The sequence below is a fragment of the Eurosta solidaginis genome, chromosome 4 (genome assembly GCF_040869045.1).
Source record: "Eurosta solidaginis isolate ZX-2024a chromosome 4, ASM4086904v1, whole genome shotgun sequence".
NCBI classification, from domain to species: Eukaryota; Metazoa; Arthropoda; class Insecta; order Diptera; family Tephritidae; genus Eurosta; species Eurosta solidaginis.
Genome location: NC_090322.1, coordinates 119,578,668 through 119,599,826, shown reverse-complemented (window position 1 = coordinate 119,599,826; position 21,159 = coordinate 119,578,668). Strand labels below are relative to the sequence as shown.

The 21,159-nt window shown below is 35.3% G+C and overlaps 1 protein-coding gene across 3 annotated transcripts in view; it reads left to right on the top strand.

Moving 5' to 3' along the window:
• The first annotated feature begins 4,390 nt into the window (after positions 1-4,390).
• Positions 4,391-21,159, top strand: part of pigs (pickled eggs) — a 618,878-nt gene continuing 602,109 nt past the window's right edge. For 2 of the 3 annotated variants that reach the window (XM_067782653.1, XM_067782648.1), the window contains exon 1: positions 4,391-4,822. The gene's annotated coding sequence lies outside the window, so the exon portion shown is untranslated. Of the gene's footprint in view, positions 4,823-5,320; positions 5,444-21,159 lie in introns of all 3 variants that reach the window. The other variant, XM_067782649.1, reaches the window with a different exon arrangement.

Genomic DNA, 21,159 nt, shown 5'->3' with positions numbered 1-21,159 from the left:
GCACCAATAACCAATGATGCCAATGCCAATTTGGTATGGAAAAGTAAAAATATGGTTATGACCATGGCGTTATGACTATGTCAACTTTAACTCGGGATTAAAGGCCCGTTTAAACTTGACGTATCCATATCCATATATATAACAGCTGATCCAATCAACCTTACGGAAATCAATTTAATTGGTCTATGGTGCCATACCATAACGCCCTAGCCATAACCATACCATAGCCAACCAATTGGTTTTTCGCCATATCTATAACCTAAAAATATTTGAGTTGGAGAATTTACTAACTTTTTTTTAGATTTTATTTAATTTGTTTTGGATACTCTTTGACTAAGAGATTTTTTTTTTGGTATATGTTTGTAATTTTTTGCATTTTCTTCTTTTTTATGAAATTTTTACGATTTGTAGGTCAAGGCACCAATAACTGATGCCAGTTGATATGGATAAGTAAAAATATGGTTACGACTATGGCGTTATGACTATTTCGACTTCGCCAGACCCAAAGTTAACGTATCTATATCCATGTAAAACAGCTGTTCCCACCAACCTTGTGGAAATCAATGTAATGGTGCCATATCATAACGCCCTAGACACAACCGTGCCATTTCCAACCAATTGGTTTTTTGTTTTTCACCAAAAATGTAAAGCATTTACGGATTTAATTGTGAAATTATATGTATTTGGGGAGGTGCGTTGCCATATGTACTCCATCGAATGGCAGAAAAGGGGATTGCCGCACGCACATATACTAATTTGGCTGGTACATAAAATAACTCCAGATCAAATCGATAACCTTAAATCGATAACCTTATAACTGCTGATCCTGAGTTATTTCAAGTTGTCGTTAAAAACATGATACATGGACCGTGCGGTGAACTAAATGTGAATTCACCACGTATGATTGATGAAAAGTGTTCGAAACGATACCCAAGGTAATTTACTTCAAACACAATAACGGGCAATGACGGATATCCGTTGTATCAACGTAGATCACCTAATGATAATGGCAAAATGGCAACCATTAGAATGCATAACCAGGAAGTTGAAGTTGATAATCGTTGTGTGGTTCCGTATTGTCCATTATTATCGAAAATATTCAATGCTCATATAAATGTGGAATATTGTAATTCTGTAAAATCCATTAAATATATATGCAAGTATGTAAATAAAGGGAGCGATATGGCAATTTTCGGTGTTGTTGGTGATAATACAAATGATGAAATTACTCAGTATCAAATGGGACGCTATATTAGTAGCAATGAAACTGTCTGGAGGATTATGTCGTTTCCAATGCACGAAAGACATCCTGTGGTTGTTCACTTGGCTGTACATCTTGAGAATGGCCAACGTGTTTATTTTAATGTAGCAAATGTATTGGAAAGAGCAGCACAACCACCAGCAACTACGTTAACAGCTTTTTTTAAATTATGCGAAACTGATACATTTGCAATAACTTTGTTATATTCTGAAGTGCCTCAGTATTACACATGGAATGTGTCTTCGAAAAAATTTCAAAGACGTAAACAAGGAACAGCAGTTCATGGGCATCCTGGCATTTTCCAAAGAGATGCAATTGGGAGAATATATACAGCACATCCAAACAATGTTGAGTATTTTTATTTGAGATTGTTATTAGTTAACGTGAATGGCCCAAAATCATTTCAAGAACTGAGAACAGTCAACGGTCATTTGTGTCAAACATATCGTGAAGCATGCCAGCTTTTGCATTTGTTGGAGGATGATGCACATTGGGATTCAACACTTCATGATGCATCTATTTCGGCTCATCCTCAACAAATACAAATACTATTTGCCATTATATTATCAACATGTATTCCATAAAATCCACTTGAATTATGGAACAAATATAAACATTATATTGCAGAAGATATTTTAATTCGTATGCGTCATCATGCAAAAAATCCTGATTTGTTGATAACTTTGAAAATGTACAACGAAGCTTTGATAATAATTGAAAATATGTGTCTAACGATTGCAAATAAAACATTACTACAATTGGGTATGATCGCACAAATCGTGAGATGCATGATATGTTTGATCGTGAATTGCAACATGAGCAGGAATTCAATTCTAATGATTTGCGTTTATTTGTACAATCGAATATAACCGAAATGAATATTCAGCAAAAACATGTATATGAAACAATCATGCAAGCCATTTCCAATAATGCAGGTGGATTATATTTCTTGGATGCACCTGGTGGTACAGGCAAATCGTTCGTTATGTCACTGATTTTAGCGACTATTCGATCGGAACAGAAAATGGCATCGGCACTTGCATCTTCGGGAATTGCTGCTACATTATTAGAAGGTGGTCGGACAGCACACTCTGCATTAAAATTGCCATTGAATGTACAGGTGATTGAAACTCCGACTTGCAATATTTCAAGAAATTCTGCTATGCAAAAGTTCTGCGATTAACGCTAATTATTTTATGGGATGAGTGTACAATGGCGAATAAAAATTTACTAGAAGCATTTAATCGAACAATGCTAGATTAACGTGGCAATCAACAGCTTTTTGGTGGTGCTTTGATATTACTGTCAGGGGATTTTCGACAAACATTGCCTGTCATTCCTCGATCAACTTCTGCTGATGAAATAAATGCCTGTTTAAAGTCATCATTTCTTTGGAGATGTGTACAAAAATTTACACTGAACATTAATATGCGTATTCACCTACACAATGATCCAGCTGCCCATGAGTTTTCAAAACAATTGTTAGAAATTGGTGATGGCAAAATACAAATCGACAGAACCAACGGATTGATCACTGTGCCAAACAATTTTTGTACAATTACGAAATCGATAGATGAATTGATTGAATGTGTTTTTCCAAGTATTCTTCAGAATTAAAGAAACCATGATTGGTTGAGAGACCGCGCCATTTAGGCACCGAAAAACATTTATATCAATGCCATTAATTTTCAAATTCAAGGAAAACTCCCAGGTGTAGTCACGACATATAAATCAATTGACAGTGCTATGAATCAAGATGAGGCAATGCATTATCCAATTGAATTTTTAAATTCATTAGAACCGGCTGGTATGCCGTCGCATTGTTTGAATCTGAAAGTGGGTTCTATGATTATATTATTGCGAAATATTAATCCACCGAAACTGTGTAATAGCACCAGATTGGCAGAGAAAAATTTATTGCCAAATTTGATTGAAGCTACGATCTTAACTGGTAAATCAAAAGGAGAAGTTTGTTTAATACCGCGTATCCCTATGATTCCAACTGATATGCCATTTGAATTCAAACGATTACAATATCCTGTGCGTTTCTCATTTGCGATGTCCATCAACAAAGCCCAAGGGCAAACATTTAACGTTTGTGGTGTGAATTTGGAGGAATCATGTTTTTCACATGGCCAACTTTATGTTGCCTGTTCTAGAGTCGGTAACCCAGCCGTTTGTTTATTCATGCTCAAAATGGAAAAACAAAAAATATTGTTTATCCAAATGTTTTGGATTAAGTTTTAAAATAGCTAGCAAATAATAAAATATCTGTTTTTTGTAATAAATGAGTTTGATTTAATATTTCACTTTATACGTAGCGAAGCACGTACCGGGCCGCTAGTTGCTATTTAAATGTTTTTGTTATTGTATTCAAAAATCAAAACTCATTGCGAGCATATTTTAATAGTAATATAGGAGTATTACATATATGGTCTTGACCCCATAAACTTCACAATTGTAATTATTTAAACTAAAAAAAATAAAGTTTTGCGGAAATTAATGTATTCAACATCTCGTTAGCTCATATTCAACATCTCGTCAATTCAAATTCTCGATAACAGTGCGATAAACTGCCGATAGCTGATAGTGGCGATGAATAGTAAGTATCACCTCTAATCATGTTCCATGCTATGTTTATGGCATCATGCAGTGTGTAAACTATTTTTATCTGCTTCTTGAAAACTCCTTCACGAATAAATTGATCACCCTTATCGCATTTGAATCACAATCATCCGAGGATTTAAGGATTATAATTCGTTCCAATTCTGATCAGAAATTTGGTAAATAAATAGGCTGAAAGTTGCATTAATCTATGAGCTTTACGTATTATAATTTTGGACATTAGTACAAGCCAAATTAAATGAGCGTTGTAATGTTTGCACAAGCATTTATTCTTAAACTATACATACACACATCAAGCACACGTTCCCTAAAAATTTCATCTACTTATGTTTTTGTTTAAATTGCGTAAAGAAATTCCCCATTTCCTGCCACAATTCCCTTGTTAATGCTTGTGGGTATCATTTTTTCGATGGCAACATTGTTGCAGCTTGTTATCGTCGTAGTAGCAGCGACGCGGCCTCAAGTTGATCTTTGAATTTGCGTTTGAATATAACAAATGCGATCGTCGTCGCGATTGTTAAACGTGATAGTGAGTCGCGAGGTTTTCGTCTTTGTCTCCGTTTGCGGTGTTTTTGCATTTACGTTTGCGTCTGCTATATTTTAAATTTCTAACACGGTTTACGGAATTTTTAAAAATTACGTTACGTACCCATTTTAAAATATACATATGTATGTAAGTGATCTTCAAAGTTGTATTGTGAATGACCGATCCGTAGAGCATAAAATAGTGGTACCTATTAAAATTTAAAAATTTGCTAAAAAAAGCTATGAATACCACCAAGTGATTGAAATCAGTGAATAATTATTTTGAATACTTTCCAAGTGATTATCGATACGGAATTTGCGGAACCGCAAAGCATTGTCCAGTACTCACACACACACGCAAACAAATATCGTACCCGAAAGTTGATAAAGGAAGCGGATGATAAGAAAAAGGTTTGTCAAAACAAATCATAGAATAAAATGATGCATCTGTGTTCATATGTTTCGATTACAAAAGAGATATAAAAGAGTAAATAAATGAACGTGGATATGTATGGAAGCGATCGTAACTCGAGTTGAGAACGATCATTTGTTCAAGCATATTTCTTATCAAAAATTTGTTTTGGGTCGCTTAGCTTATTAGAGGAGCAGAAGGAGAAACAGAAGTAACGAAAAAGGCAGACGAAGAATGAAAACAAATACAAATATGTAGTAACACTCAGAACAGTTGTTCGGCGCAGCAAATTAATAATTTTTTCAGTCAGCGTACAATTGTTGGTATTTATTGTTACACCATACAACGCTCGGCTAGATTTTGAATCTAAAAACTTGTATTGTAGAAATTGATAAGCTAAATAATAACTCCCAGTTTTTCGAAGTTAACGCCCATACGGCGTTTGAAGTTCTAAATTGGACCTATGGTCATCTATTTTTTTTTATTTTATATACCAGGTGGAAAACGATTTAAACTCCCTTGGTGTGACCAATTGGCGCCGGTTGGCGGAGCGAAGGAGCGACTGGCGCGCCTTGTTGGACGGCCATAACCGTTTAGACGGTTAAGCGCCAATTAAGTAAGTAAGTACTATGGTTAAGAAACAATTTCAAACTAAAAAATTGGTGAGGGGTGCCTTTATAAGCGGGTTTATTGTAGGTCGAAAGGCAGATATTGGAAAAAAATTAAAAAATGTTAATGGCACAGCTACTCAAAAAAGTTGCTCTAAATCCGTGACATAACGAGTGAGGGTTCACTACTAATATATCAAACTCTAAAATGGTTGGTCCGATATGCAGGTAAAAGTGTCTTTGTAGTAAAGTATTATTACAATTGTTTGTTGTTTACTTATATAGTTATATCTATACGTTTTATTCGATGGCGGATATAGGTTCTGACTGGCATACATATCTATGTGTGAATGTATGAAAGTACCCAGTAAAAACGTGAGCAATACACACCCGTCAAATATTCGAGGATCGCTCATAATTGCAGAATCGGAAATGCGCTCAAAATACATATGTAAGAAATATGGTACTCAGAAGTATATATGATCGAGTCTTTTATGGCTCTGATATTATGAAAATTATGACCGTATTCCTAGGGTGCTGATTTAACAACGCAACTCAGAGAGAAATGTTTAAATAGTTTCTTAAGAATTTCTTAATGCTCATCTCATCAGCTGATTTTATTTTTTTTATTTCACTGCTACAGGGATTTTCAAAAGGTGATGGCAAACGATGATAAATAAAAAAATAGTTTCACATCACTTTAAGTTTGGCGGTGGCGGCCACCGTGGTGTGATGGTAGCGTGCTCCGCCTGCAACACCGTATGCTCTGAGTTCGCACCCGGGCAAAGCAACATCAAAATTGTAGAAATAAGGTTTTTCAATTAGAAGAAAATTTTTCTAAGCGGGGTCGCCCCTTGACACTGTTTTGCAAGCGCTCCGAGTGTATTTCTGCCATGAAAAGCTCTCAGTGAAAACTCATCTGCCTTGCAGATGCCGTTCGGAGTCCGCATAAAACATGTAGGTCCGGTCCGGCCAATTTGTAGGGAAAATCAAGAGGAGCACGACGCAAATTGGAAGAGAAGCTCGGCCTTAGATCTCTTCGGAGTTTATCGCGCCTTACATTTATTTATTTATTTTCATAACTTTTTTTTTTTGGTAAATGCATTTCATTTAGCGCATTATTTTTCACAACACACAAGAATTGCAAAGTTTTATGTTTTCTCTCCATTCCATTCGCCTAACACCAACACGAAGATTTTGACAATCTGAACAAAGGTATGTAGTTGCTGTAGAGATGAGCCAACCATATAGTTGAACCATGTGCCAGCAGAATTTGCTCCTTCGTATGCCCTACCCGTAAAGAAAGGACCTTCATGTTTTCTTATCAACACATATAGGTATAAGTACATTTTCATGGATTTGCCAACAAATATCTATCTTTAGACCGCATTTCTATTCCCGGTGTACTAATTTCAATATAAATTAGATATGTGTCATTTAAGAGCTATTTAAAAGCGCATACACAAGGATCATAAATTACTCCAAAAACGTCATAAATAGTCTTTGGAGTCCAATAAGTATCGAAAATGAGCTGTTTGTGATGCCAATAAATGTCGTACATATATGACATCTATTCACCCGCTTATGATACATGAAATAATGCTCATATCGGACGACCATTGCAAGAAGGGAAATACGTTTATTTTGGAGCTCAAACGCTCCAATTCAAGACTCCTTTCTGACTCTTTTATGACTCCTTATGTTCGCCCCTAGGCGATTTGGCCGATTCCTAACAAATCTCGACACTTATCCCTGTTTCGCGATAACTGACGCCAATTAGCAGAACTAAGGGAATTCAAGGCTTCCATCACCCGCCCTTTCCAACTCAGTGAGGATCTCTACCTCCTCTTCTTCAATATACGGATGCCGATGGGAATAGATTCTTCTATTATTCTGATAACATGCCATAGCTAGGGAAGCCTTGTTGCTTTTATTCATTGCACTATGCTCATGTCTGAGTAAAGCTCATCACTAAACCTCCGCGCGTTTGTTATGACAGGTTGTACCACCGCGGTTTACGTCTGCTGCTAGAATGATCTTCTTCAGCAAAAGGTTAAAGAAATTAAACTGAGACATACATATCAGCAAATCTTCTCCAAGGTAGAATTACCAAAGCCAACAGCAGTGTAATATGAGAAGTAAACTCCTGTCTAATAGCAATAATGAAGCTTTATATGTGAATTAGAAATAAAGTATACATGATTTATTTTATTTTCAAGAACCACTATAGTATTGGAGTCTTACGTTTAGGTATAATTAGAGAACCACATCTGAGTACAAGTTGGGAACTAGCTTTTTTCAACCTAAGTAACATTATATTTTGGTTTATAAAAAATTTCTTTTTTTGAGAGAATCTCTAGTTGAGCCACTGTTTCGAAACAACTCTTGAACTCGAAGTATCATACTTATCAATATCGCCATTGCGAGAGAACGCAAATAACTGATAGGTAATTTAGAATTAAACCCTGACAGATCGGCCGCTTAATCCCAGCTTAAACTTCAGTTTAAGCGTGTTGAAAAACTGAAGAATAAGTTTAAGCGTAGTTTAACTGACAAACAGAGGTGAATTTGTACTGAAAAACCGAGCCTTAGTGAAACATTTAATTTCCATAATCATTCACAATACCCGGTGAAGCCAGTTCACAAAAGCAAGGCGTTATAAAAGCAATATCGCATAGAACTTATAATTTTATAGATTTATCAGACTTCGTGTAATTGAAAAGGCCTTATATAAGGAGTACATTTTTTGCTGGGCTCTTTCTGACTGTATGCCGCTGTTTTATAAGAACTGTATGACTTACTCAGCAAAAGTTGTAAATGATAGTGTCGTTCCATGAATTCACTGTCAACCAGGCATGCTTAACCAACGAAACGATATCATTTCGTTGGTCAAAACTCTTTATTTTTGGTAAAATTTATTTGAATTGCAATTGATGGCGTAGTAACATGCATATTGTGTCTTATCCACAATGGTAACGTGGGCGTAACCAGATCCAATATTAGGGGAAGAAATGAATCTGTTATTATGGCTTGGAAACAAGTTTCCCGAACTTGAAAAAATCCCAATCTATCGCAAAATATTCGCATTGTCATGCTTGTTAATAATTTATTTATTTTGCAGTTGTGATAAAAAAAATAAAAATGTTTGTTTATTTATTTACCTAACATCTGATATACGATGTGACAAAAAAAAAGAAAACAAATAAATTTTAAGCATTCGAACGATAAACGAAGTCATTTCGTTTCGTTTATTAACGTTGATTATCGTAACGAAATGATATCGTTTCGTTGGTCAACACTCTTTATTTTTGGTAAAATTTATTTGAATTGCAATTGATGGCGTAGTAACATGCATATTGTGTCTTATCCACAATGGTAACGTGGGCGTAACCAGATCCAATATTAGGGGAAGAAATGAATCTGTTATTATGGCTTGGAAACAAGTTTCCCGAACTTGAAAAAATCCCAATCTATCGCAAAATATTCGCATTGTCATGCTTGTTAATAATTTATTTATTTTGCAGTTGTGATAAAAAAAATAAAAATGTTTGTTTATTTATTTACCTAACATCTGATATACGATGTGACAAAAAAAAGAAAACAAATAAATTTTAAGCATTGCCTTTATATAAATGGACAAAAATCAGCGAAAAATGTGTCCTTATATAAATACGCATTCTTGATGAACTTTGATTTTAAAATCTTGACATAGAAATTGTAAAAATATGTATGAGAATTAAAAATATAAAGTGGCATATAGGTCGGCTAGGCTATCATACGCTGATGTTGTTGTGGTAGCAGGAACACATTGATTCGGTCCAACTTGTTCGTTCCAAGCCGCTACCTTCTTCGTTTGCGTTAAAGCGGGGACTTTAATGTACTTTTTTAAAGAAATGCGAACCATACTTGTATTTAATCAAATGAAGCAGTTTATGCATCACAGGATATGTTAACGTAAATGAAGGAGGCTTCACTATCTCAGTATAATAGCTTTCAGAACATGTAATTTTCTCGTGGATACTCTAATTGCCGCAATCGCTCCATTTCGTGCATAGCCCTCTCGTTGCATCTTATTTTTCCCATTAGTTAGGCGCAATCGAGCTCTTCTATACGAAGACCCTTCAAAGATTTTACGTAGGCCTGGCCTTTGGCGAAAAGCGCAGATCCTAGATTCACAACTGCGAAATCCCCCGTACACCCTTACATTTTGTGAACTGTGTAAGCCCAACATAGTATAATAATCGATCGTAAGATTCCATCCGTTCCGTTCGATTTTTCTAAATATCTCAATCCGTGCGCTCCCTAGCGAAACTTTTTGTACTAGGTATGTTTTATACTGTGTTCGGCCTCTGAATTATAATTCCAAATTCCCATCTAATTATTTCGAACCGTGCTCCACCTAACGGAATTTTTTTCTATTTTTGTCCCTTTATCACGGTGTCTTAACCTATCTGTGAAGTTTCACGTTTATAGCTTAAGGAGAAGTTACTTAAAAATCTATATCAAAATTGAAAAATTTTCAAATTCCCATCTAATTATTTATTTTTATACTGCCATCGGCCTCTGAATTAAGTTTCGAATTTCAAGTCTCTGCCGAGAAGTTACTTAAACCCCCATCTCAAAATTCCAAGGTTCCAAATTCTTATCTAATTATTTCGATCCATGCGCCTTAAAAATTGATCGCAAAATTCCCTCCATTTCGTACAGTTTTTATAAATATCTCGATCCGAGCGCCCCTATCGAAACTTTTTGTTATGTGTTTTATGCTGTCATAGGTCTCCGAATTAAGTTTGAAATTTCAATTCTCTAGCTCATCGAAAAGTTACCTAAAAGCCGGTTTAAGTTCTCGTCTAATTACTTCGATCCGTGCGCCGCCTAACGGATTTTTCCCCTTTGTCGCATTGGCTTGGTGTCTTAACCTATGTATGTGTGAAGTTTCACCTTTGTGGCTCAATTAGAAGTTCCTTAAAATTCGATTGCAAGATTTGTATTGAAAATGCGGACAAACATTCAACCGACCTAATATAAAGGAAAAATGAATGCAATTTTTGACACACATCGTATCGAGTGTACAAATGCTGCATGCTCAGAATTTCCAATAGACCCACAAAATCACGAGTTAGGGGTCTTTTCCATAGGTTGAATTATATATGGGGCTATAACTTTTTTCTGTTTATCGATTTACAAATCTTCTCAACTTCATCGGAAATCGTTGTTAATTTATCTGTAGAAACCTCAAACAAATTTTCTAAATAGGTACATACATCGAAAATGTGGACTTTACCGTAATCAATTCTGTGTTCAAAAAATTACGGTTTTGACTAATCCATTGAAGTTCGGCTGAAATATTTTAAATTGAATAAGTCTAAGCGACAAATATTTGTACTGCAACGAAGAATTGAGGAGTTGCGAGAAAAAAGGGATCAAGGTTCGATGTTCCCTTTTGCGTAAAGCCGCTCAATGGGAAGAATAGGTACAATTTAAAACCTACACGAGGTATTATTTCTATACATATGTATGTATCTCTGAAACGCTAGCTTTTTGCCCTGTTTAAAAAAAAATTAAGTTACACATGCTCCTATAGAGTGTGCCTCCCCATATAAGCTATGAAAAAACATGTAAACGTCTACCGAATTCGCTGAAATTGAATATTAACCCTTTTTATCTAATAAGTGGGACACATAGAAATGTCATTGACACACCACTATAGCTTCTATATTTATTTTGCCATTTTTGGCGAAAATTGTGAAAACTTTATTTAGTAAACATATAAGTTGGAAAGATTATAGCATATGAAATAAACTAAACATACATACATATATGAATAAAATATTTCACACAATACAACAAAAAATGCTATAGCATCTCAAATGTTTCCACCATTGTGGATAAGACAATGGTTTCTAGTAAATCACGAAATGACAGAATTGACTTGGCTTTCTTCTAAAATGATGTAAAATATTCACTGGTTAACAAAAGAGTCGAGAAAATGTTTACTCAAAATGAGAAAATGTATGCTTCAACCTATATAAAAGGGGTTTTTTACACCTAACTCCAGATTTTGAGGGTATCCTATATGCTGGCCTTATATAATCGACCACACCTAGAATTTGAAGTGTGCCTCTCAACAAGTATAAGTATTTTCATTGTCACACAGTGTAAAAATACTAAAAAGAGAAAATATTATTTCTGTATCGTTTGCAGCAAAGAATAACAAGTATTTAGAAAAAAGTAGCACGTATTTGGTTAGGTTAAACATCCATTAACTAAACTCATGTGTGAAATTGGTATAAGGCGGTTTTATAAAAATCTTTATTCGAATATAATAATACGTGTATTACTGGGCACTTTAAACCTAAGACCAGACTAATTCACATTCGCTACTACGTAATACCAAAATTTTAAAAAGGCACTCAGGGTTACATCCCTCACTGAAGTGTATACCTATAAAACAAATTTTAGTTTACACGATAAAGAATTATTCCTTTGGCCCTTAACTGAAGTTATAATAATTGAGTAATTTATTATTAAAAGGGCACGTGCCTACATTTTCAAATTGTTCAGCAGACACAAAAACGGCCATGAAATGAGCCGATTTCAAAATAACACAAATTTCATTGCCCAAAAATCGTACAGGGTAAACGTGGATTTGTGGCGTTTCGATAATAAATAGGTGTTTATAAAAAGTACTTATACATTGTAACCAAAATCGAATGTGGAAATGTGACCTTTTGAAAGTCAAAGATTTAAATATGACTTCGTCTTGGTCAGACCGTTTTTGCCAAATGGTATTTTAAAACAATCTTGGAGTCTGGTCACTTTTCTGAAAATGAAAATCGTCTAAAATTCAATACACAACACCCATTCATCACCAACCCCTCTGCATTCATGCGCAGTATGTGTGCTCTCTTGTGGGAGAGCGCAATGAAAATGTCCAAAAACGCCCTATGACAGCTGTCAACCCTCCAAATCAGCTGGGCTTTGTTTAGGACGGTATGCAATGGCAGTCAGCCTTGAAGAGATTCGTCGACGCATGACTCTGCATTGCAGTTATCAGAAATATTATTTATTTTTTTTCGGTTTTGATTTCGGTCTACCTGCTATTGCAAAAAATCAGCTCTTGAAAGAGGGCCGCTAGGTGAGCGAAGGCAAAGTCAGTTTTGCTGGAGAGTTTGCAATAAACTGCGATGTCGTAAAGTCGCACACGGATGGTCGGCGCGTGAACTAAAGAAATACCTTTGAAAGTTTTCGGTTTTTTGCAGATTTGCTTTCAATATTAATGTCGTGCTAATTTCTTTAACGCCATAAGGCAATTTTTCAATTCTTTCTGTGATTATATTTCCATGTTTTACTTTTTCTACATATCAATACCCGGACGTATGTTGTTGTTTTTTGCCGATAAACATACATACATATATATATATGGTACATAACGGAGGAATCTAGTCTGTAAAAATGCCTTAAAGTCTACCCGTTCCGGTATATGTGATTTAGAAGTGTAAGATTTCAAGAATATAAAAAAAAATTATAAAAGTGGTGTGTAATACTTAAACAAGCCCGTTCTAGCATTTCTTCTGCTTGAAAAAAATTGTATCTTTGCTGATTAAAATATATGTACTTTAAAGATTGGGGTTACTCGAACGTCTATCAATATGAAAAAAATATGTAAGTACATATGTAAGTATGTATGTGAGTATACCACTGTCTCGCCATAGAACACATATTCATACATAGGTAAATTTTGAGAGTTCCCTTATCGCAAAAATGTTTATATATGTATACATACATATACATATGTATGTACCATGTGCATATGTTTATTACTTTTACTGATATTGAAACAAAGAATGAATCACACCAAGACGAATCTATATCAGGTGGTGGCAAAGCGAATTCAATCAATTCGCCGTGCAGATGAATGTCACGTCAAAAGAAAATTTTCATAGATTTCGATTAACTGACATTTTGTTGTAAATGGCTTGTTATGGAAAATTATCAAGAAGAAGCAATCAGCTGATGGGATAACACCACCTGTACTGAATTCGCCTTGGCATCACACCACCAACTTGGTTCAAACCAAGGCGAATTCAGTAACAGGTGTTGTTATCCCAACAACTGATTGCTTCTTCTTGATAATTTTCCATTCAACGCATTGTACTCCAATACACGACGAATTGGTTGAATTCGCTTTGCCACCACCTGGTATGGATTCGCCTTGATTTCAAAATGTCAGTTAGCAATGAAAATTTTCTTTTTACTTGACATTCTTCTGCACGGCGAATTGGTTGAATCCGCTTTACCACCACCTGGTATGGATTCGTCTTGACTCCAATATGTCAGTTAATTGAAATCAATGAACATTTTCTTTTCACTTGACATTCTTCTGCACGGCAAATTGGTTGAATTCGCTTTGCCACCACCTGGTATGGATTCGGCTTGATTCAAACTCTATTTACAGTTCTTCAAATAAACAATTTGCTAGCCATCGTATAATAATTTTTATTTATTTTTCTTCGCATACATATGTATATGATTTGTCAAATTTTTATATTTTCCTTAAATTACGAAATTCGTGTACTTCTTCCAATCCTTGTATGTACATACATACACATCTCGGTTTATATTGATCTTGCGGATCATGACCGAGCCGCAATAAACTTTTTCATATACATATGTACATAGATACGGAGAACGGCAGATCTAGGGACACTAGCGCCATCTGACATGAAAAAAGAGCCATCCTCCAACAATTGTTGCAATCAAAGCATAAGAAGAAGAATTTGACATGTGATTTCACACTTTGCAAGTGAAATTATTTTTCCAACTCGTTGGTCCTTTTCCAACATTTTGCACAGTTAAAAACTGCATTTTAGCAAATGAATAGAAGAAAATATGTTACCAAGTATTTTTCTTGTATAATAGAATGTTTATAACAGTGCTTCGGAAAATTTTGTATGTGCATGGACAAGGCGAAATATGCTTCAATTGCTAAGTCTGAAGTTCCTGTATATGTACTTACAAAAGCAACATCGTGATTGTGGCGATGTTACTGGCATGCATAAGATTCATTGAACGCATCTATATAAAAAACTTCATGGTGGCTCGGCCATGTAAATATAACATAACTTCAGACTTAGCAGTTGAAACTTATTTCAGCCTTCCCATTCATATAAAAAAAAACGTCGCGAAGCACTGTTATAAGTATTTTCACTATACAAGAAAAATACTTGCCAACATACATATAATTGTGAATAATGTTAGTATAGTAGATACTAACGAGTGGGAAAAATAATTACACTTGCAAAGTCTGAAAGCACTCCTAGCCAAAACAAATGTCAATTCTTCTTCTTATTCTTTGTTTGAAATAAAAGTTGAAAGTTGGCTACTTTTGTTATTTGCCGCTCTCCTTGCATTTGCACGATGTTGCATTAATAATATTTCAGATTTTATTTATTTCCATTTCAATTGAAATTTCTACAGTCTTTTTTTGTATTTTTGTTAAAACAGTAAACATTAGAATTTATTTTGGTGGGAAGAAGTACGCTAGTTTTATGAGTGTTTCCTATTTCCAGTTGTGGAATATTTAAAGAATATGCACCGCTTCGGAGATTGTTTAATTGCCTTTACTTTGATATAATTGTTTAATACTTGGAAAATCATATCTTTCAATATGACTATTTTAGCGATTTAGCTCCGATATAACAAGTTTCAAATATGTTCATGTCGTTAGCTTAATTCACAAAGGCTCTAACCAACAAATTATAAATTTTATTTTTACATTATTTTAAAAGTTGTTGTTGTTGTAGCAATACTTCGCCCCATCCAATAGGTACGACCGATCACAAATTGTCATCAATATCCTCTAACGGGAGTCCAAGGAAACTTTGCTGTTTCAGCAGGGGTTGACCATAATGAGAGGGGTGTTAGAGGCGTTGGTTCCACAATACAGTTGAAGAGATGGTTGGTTTCGTGTGGGGACACGTTACAAGCAGGACATATGTTTTGTATGTTCTGGTTGATTCTGTATAGGTATGAGTTTAACCTGTTACTGTATCCAGATCGAAGTGGCTGGGGAGGTTGCCGGGCCATTCCTGGCATAGAGGTCCGGCGCCTTTTTGTGGATAGCTCTCAGATGCAATATTTCCTCATAATGCTTGCGGAGATGACTACTTAAGTCCTTTGTACAATTGCGGATGCATGCTAGCCAAAATGTAGATCCTCATCCAAGGTCACACCCAGTATTTTTGTATGTAAGACAGCATGGTCGACATTTGTTTTATGTAAGTTGTAAATAAGGTCCCCGATGATTTGGTCGGTGACAATGTCAGGTTTTGCGAGGTAAACAGCTAGAGAGTTGGGAAGATAGTTGTTTATTTTGTAACATAACTCTTTAATGGGTGTGCATTATAGTAGGATACAATGGTACTTCTTCTAGTAGCGAAAGGAGCTGCGATATGTAGATTTTAAACAGAAGCTGGAATAGGACACCAACCTGTGGCACACCTTGTATAATTATTCTAGTGTTAGATGTTGCGTTCCTGAATTGCACCGATGCCTGTCGATCAGACAGATAATTTGCGGTCCACCTTTTGAGACTAGGAGGAAATGAGGACCCTTTCAAATCTTGCAGTAACGTGCCGTGGTACACTGTATCAAAAGGTTTTTATAAATAAACGCTACTAGTATTGTTCTGTGGTGGGGTTTTTGATTCAATCCGCAACTTATATATATATATATATTGATGGCGGTGTATTTTAATACAAAAAAAAAAAAATAAATGTAAGGCGCGATAACCTCCGAAGAGATCTAAGGCCGAGCTTCTCTTCCAATTTGCGTCGTGCTCCTCTTGATTTTTCCCTACAAATTGGCCGGACGGGACCTACATGTTTTATGCCGACTCCGAACGGCATCTGCAAGGCAGATGAGTTTTCACTGAGAGCTTTTCATGGCAGAAATACAATCGGAGCGCTTGCCAGACACTGCCGAGGGGCGACCCCGCTTAGAAAAATTTTCTTCTAATTGAAAAATCTTATTTCTAAAATTTTGATGTTGCTTTGCCCGGGAGTTGAACCCAGGGCATACGGTGTGATAGGCGGAGCACGCTACCATCACACCACGGTGCCGTATTTTAATACATCGTACCAAAATCTGTGAAAAAAGCATTTTCAAAAAATTTGGTGATTAGCGCCTTTGTGAATTAAGCTAACGACATACATATATAATAAACATAAATCAATTCAATTTAATACTAAACTTCATTCACACTCGACTTCGAACTCTTCATTTTCTTCTAACAAAAATGGATTGAGAGGACTGTACAGTGCCCCGGATAGAGAAAGAAAATGTATCAAAACGTGACCTTGATCCAGCAAACAGGCTACGCGATCCACAGTATTTGTGTATGAAAAACTGTCTGCGTAGGTGGCCTTTACCCGCGCTTAATGAAAATAGCCCTTAGGCGATCCCTAAGAGACTACGCTATCCATAATATTTCTGCGTACTTTGGCTAACAATATTTGTATGAAAAAAGAACCTCACTTATACATATATCAGGAAACTTTATCGAACATCATTTAATTTCCCGATATTCCAAAATTTTTGGCTATAGTAGAGAATGAGACATTCATTAAATGGTTTTTAGATACTAACAAGTAAAGGTGTCTAAGTTCGGGTGTAACAGAACATTATATACTCATCGTGAGCTTCAATTGTACATTTCATTTCAGATAAATTACTTTTCTACATAACACGTGGCACCGCCCGTAAAAAAAAGGTCTCCCCATTTCCTCTTACAATAAAACTTGATAAGTGAAATGTCATTGATTCAAAACTATTTTTTGCTAAGTTATAGCTTATTATTCTAGTCTACGACCCATTTAAACTTGTTTTATATCTAAGTTGCCGTGGTCTTTAACCGATCCCGTCCATTTTTAATAGAAATATTTTTTGCATAAGGAAAATATGCGTCAGGGATGCACCTTAACGTTAAGCTAATCGTTTATCAAAAAATTTCCACCGTTTCCGTTGAAACACTTCGAAATATTATCGATAAAGAAATTATCAAGATAAATTGTATCTCGTTTTTAACCGAAACGAAAAGCTTTCGTTAACGTTAAAAACGTTAACGAAAACGTGATACTTTATGTTTGAATTATGCTGGCAATGCTATAGCCATGGTGAAGCCGTAAGGTGGCAACAACGAGCGCACATACACACACAAACTCTATGTAATTTGTTTGTGTAATTCGTTGGTGGTAATGTCAAAAATACTCTGAGAAATGTTCGTACTGTCAAAATTCATGAGAAAAGTTGCAATCAGCTTGGATAATGCTTTCACCTTTAATGACTCCGCCATCAATCAGCTTTGCCAGCATAGTTTGAAATTAATAATCAACATAAACGATTTGATTTCGTTTTGATATGGCAGAAAACGAAACGAAATCATTTCGTTAATTTGACGATCTTAACGTTAATAAACGAAACGTAATGACTTCGTTTCGTTTATTAACGTTGATTATCGTAACGAAATGACATCGTTTCGTTGGTTAAGCATGCCTGATTTGCGTACACAATTTCATTACGATATGTTAATTTTTCTTCGAGTTATGGCTGCCGAAACATAGAAAATTGCTAAGTCATAAAGGGGGCGGTGCCACGCCCATTGTTTTAAATTTGAAGTTTTTCCTATTTACTGTTATAAATCTACTTGGGAAATGAAATACCATTGATAAAAAACTCTTTTTTGCAAAGATATAGCTTATTTTATTCGTCCACGACGCTTTTAAAAATCTTATATATTAAATAAAGTTGGCGTGGTCCTTAACCGATTTCGTAAATTTTCCTTATAGTAAGGGAAACCTCTCTGCCGAATTTTGTTACGATAGGTTTAACGATTTTTGATTTATGATTAATAATATTTGTAAAATTGATTTTATCACAAGTGGGCGGTGCAACGCCCATTAAAATTTTTTTTTTTTTCAAATTTTTATCAAGAGCCTCAATGTCCGTCCACATGTCAAATTTCAACATTCTAGGTGTACCATTTACTAAATAATCATGTTTTTTGTGTTTTCCAAAATGTTATATATATAAAAAGTGGGCGTGGTTATCATCCGATTTCACTCATTTTCAATACCAATCTATTATGGGTCCAGATAAGCTCGTGTACCAAATTTGGTGAAGATATCTCAATATTTACTCAAGTTATCGTGTTAACGCATGGACGGAAGGATATGGCTCAATCACATTTTTTTTCGATACTGATGATTTTTTTTCTGGTTCAGAACCGACTTTAATTACCACATAAGAACTGGTTCGATAGTGGCTAGATTTCTACTACTTCGTAACTTTAGAAAAGGTAATACGGGGGGTGATAATAGGATAATGGACATCGCCAAATTAAATTCGCAATTTGAAGAGATTACGAATGAAATAAACGCTTACAAGCTCAGAACTAAATATTTCACCTATAAGGGGCTAACTGAAGATGGCGAAAATGGTCCTCAATGTGATAGTAGCAAAAAATAGTAAAGCTCCGGGAAACTGCGGAATCAGGAATTGCGCGTGGTCAATTGTACGGATTTGTAATGTTTTGATAAACTCATAATTTCGATACATATTGATAGAAAAGAGGACTGAAGTTTTTAACTTAATGTAAAATTATTATTTACAAAAACGTTGCAGGGACCACCCTTTCAAACCCGCAACAACAGACAGAGTGAAGGCCAAGTTCAATTCATCATTGAGCGTACCTTATCACCTTCAGGCCTTGTAAATCAACTATCTACCAGATTTTCACGATAAGTATGATATGGCTTTGTGAAGATTCACGAGAATCGCCACGCACCATCTCCTTGTTGATTTCGAAGCAACTTTTGAGAGCTTTAATGGGAGCTGACTGTATTCTGCTTTGTCTGAATTTCGGCGACGGGGTATAATGACATTGATATCATTGGCCTTAACAAAGTTGCTGAAGTCAACGAAAATAGGTGTATTAGGCGATTTTACAGCCAAGTTGGCGACTTCCTTTCAAAATTTGAGTCCGTTTATTTCGAACTGGTTCGGAAAAAATCGTATAATCGCCCACCCTAGTAGACATACTCAGCTGTTCATTGGGATATATGTACATAGTTCGCTGATAACTAATATATATAAACAAATGTAGATTAACTCCATATGAAGTCCATATTATGAACTATGAACACATTTAGTCTAAGTGAGGCCTACAGATGTGAGCGGCCTGCTCAACCTATGCACAATCATGTCTATATCTTGCTTATATACTATAATGTACACATTTATTTGACAACAATTAGTCATGCCCATGGTGGTCTTGTTGGCAATTTCAAATAAAAAGTTCTTCTGAAGGTATCTTCGAGGAGGTGTTGGAAACCAAAGGTACTCCTGCTGTAATATGCAGACAAAATATAGTATCGAAATCACGCACATGAGTCATTACAAAGAAAAATGAAAATATACTCAAAAGAGCACCTACACACTACATGTACATATGTACATAACACATTACATGCGTATGTATATTTTCAAAAGTTTTTATGGAAATATATATTTGTAAATAATGTTTGTAAATAATTGTACATACTCATATGTTTGTAAAAAGGCCAGCCGCGAGTTTCGTGTTAGGTTTTCCACGTGTACATATGTATGTATATGTATACTTTTTAATTGCATGTCTGCAGAGTAAGCGATTTCCTAATGGAGAAAGGAATTGAGGTTTGAGTTGGAACTGAAATTGATTTTTCCAAAACACTTTTGTGGGGAAGGTCGGCAAATTAAAAGTTTTACCATAACAGTACATATACCCCTACATATATACCTTTATACTCAGCTGTGCTAAGGGTTGATTCTAATTCTCAGGATTAGAAAGAGGATACAGTAAATTGAGCAGATATTGATGTATCTTGTACTCCCCAAGAACTTAGATACTGGAAATGGACGAGAATTAATGATAATCGAGTATATTTTTAAGATATCGAAAATTTCGCATTAAGAGACGGTGGTGCTAAAATACTCAACGGTGCATTCAGACAATGATCACTCAACGATTGATTAACACTTTCCTTCGCTGAAAGCTATCATTATGATGCCCTAGGAATAATAATTACCCCTAATTGCATTTGAGATAATCGCTGCCTTTGATCGATTACATTTAGCTTAGACTTAGGCGCTGTTGGCGCAAGTACGGCTGCCAACGGTACCAAGAGTCAGTTTATCAAAACGAAGTATTTTTGGTAAATATTTATGAAATGGGTTATAACCGAGCTCAAGCTTTTATTCAAAATAAAAAATAAATACATACATAAATACATGTTTCATGCTCACTCCTAACGGCAACTGCAAGACAGATGAATTTCCACTGACAGAAATACACACTGAGTATTTGCCAAATGACTTTTTTTATTGAAAAATCGTATTTCTAAGGTTTTTATGTTGCTTTGTCCGGGACTTGAACCTAGGAAATTTCGTGTAGTAGGCGAAGCTACCACGGCCATTTAAAAGTGCCCAATAAATAGTTCAAGAAAATTGTAACAGCAAGTTCAAAAATTATGTTGCTTTTATTACTTATTGGCGCATATTTTCTTTTTTAATATTGAAATTTGAAGCAAAACCCCGTGAAAGTTAAAAAAATCCTTGTCCATATACATCTAGATTTCAATCCTTCCTTATTTCATTTGTAAATCATATTCCACTTTTGTTAACTCTTGTCT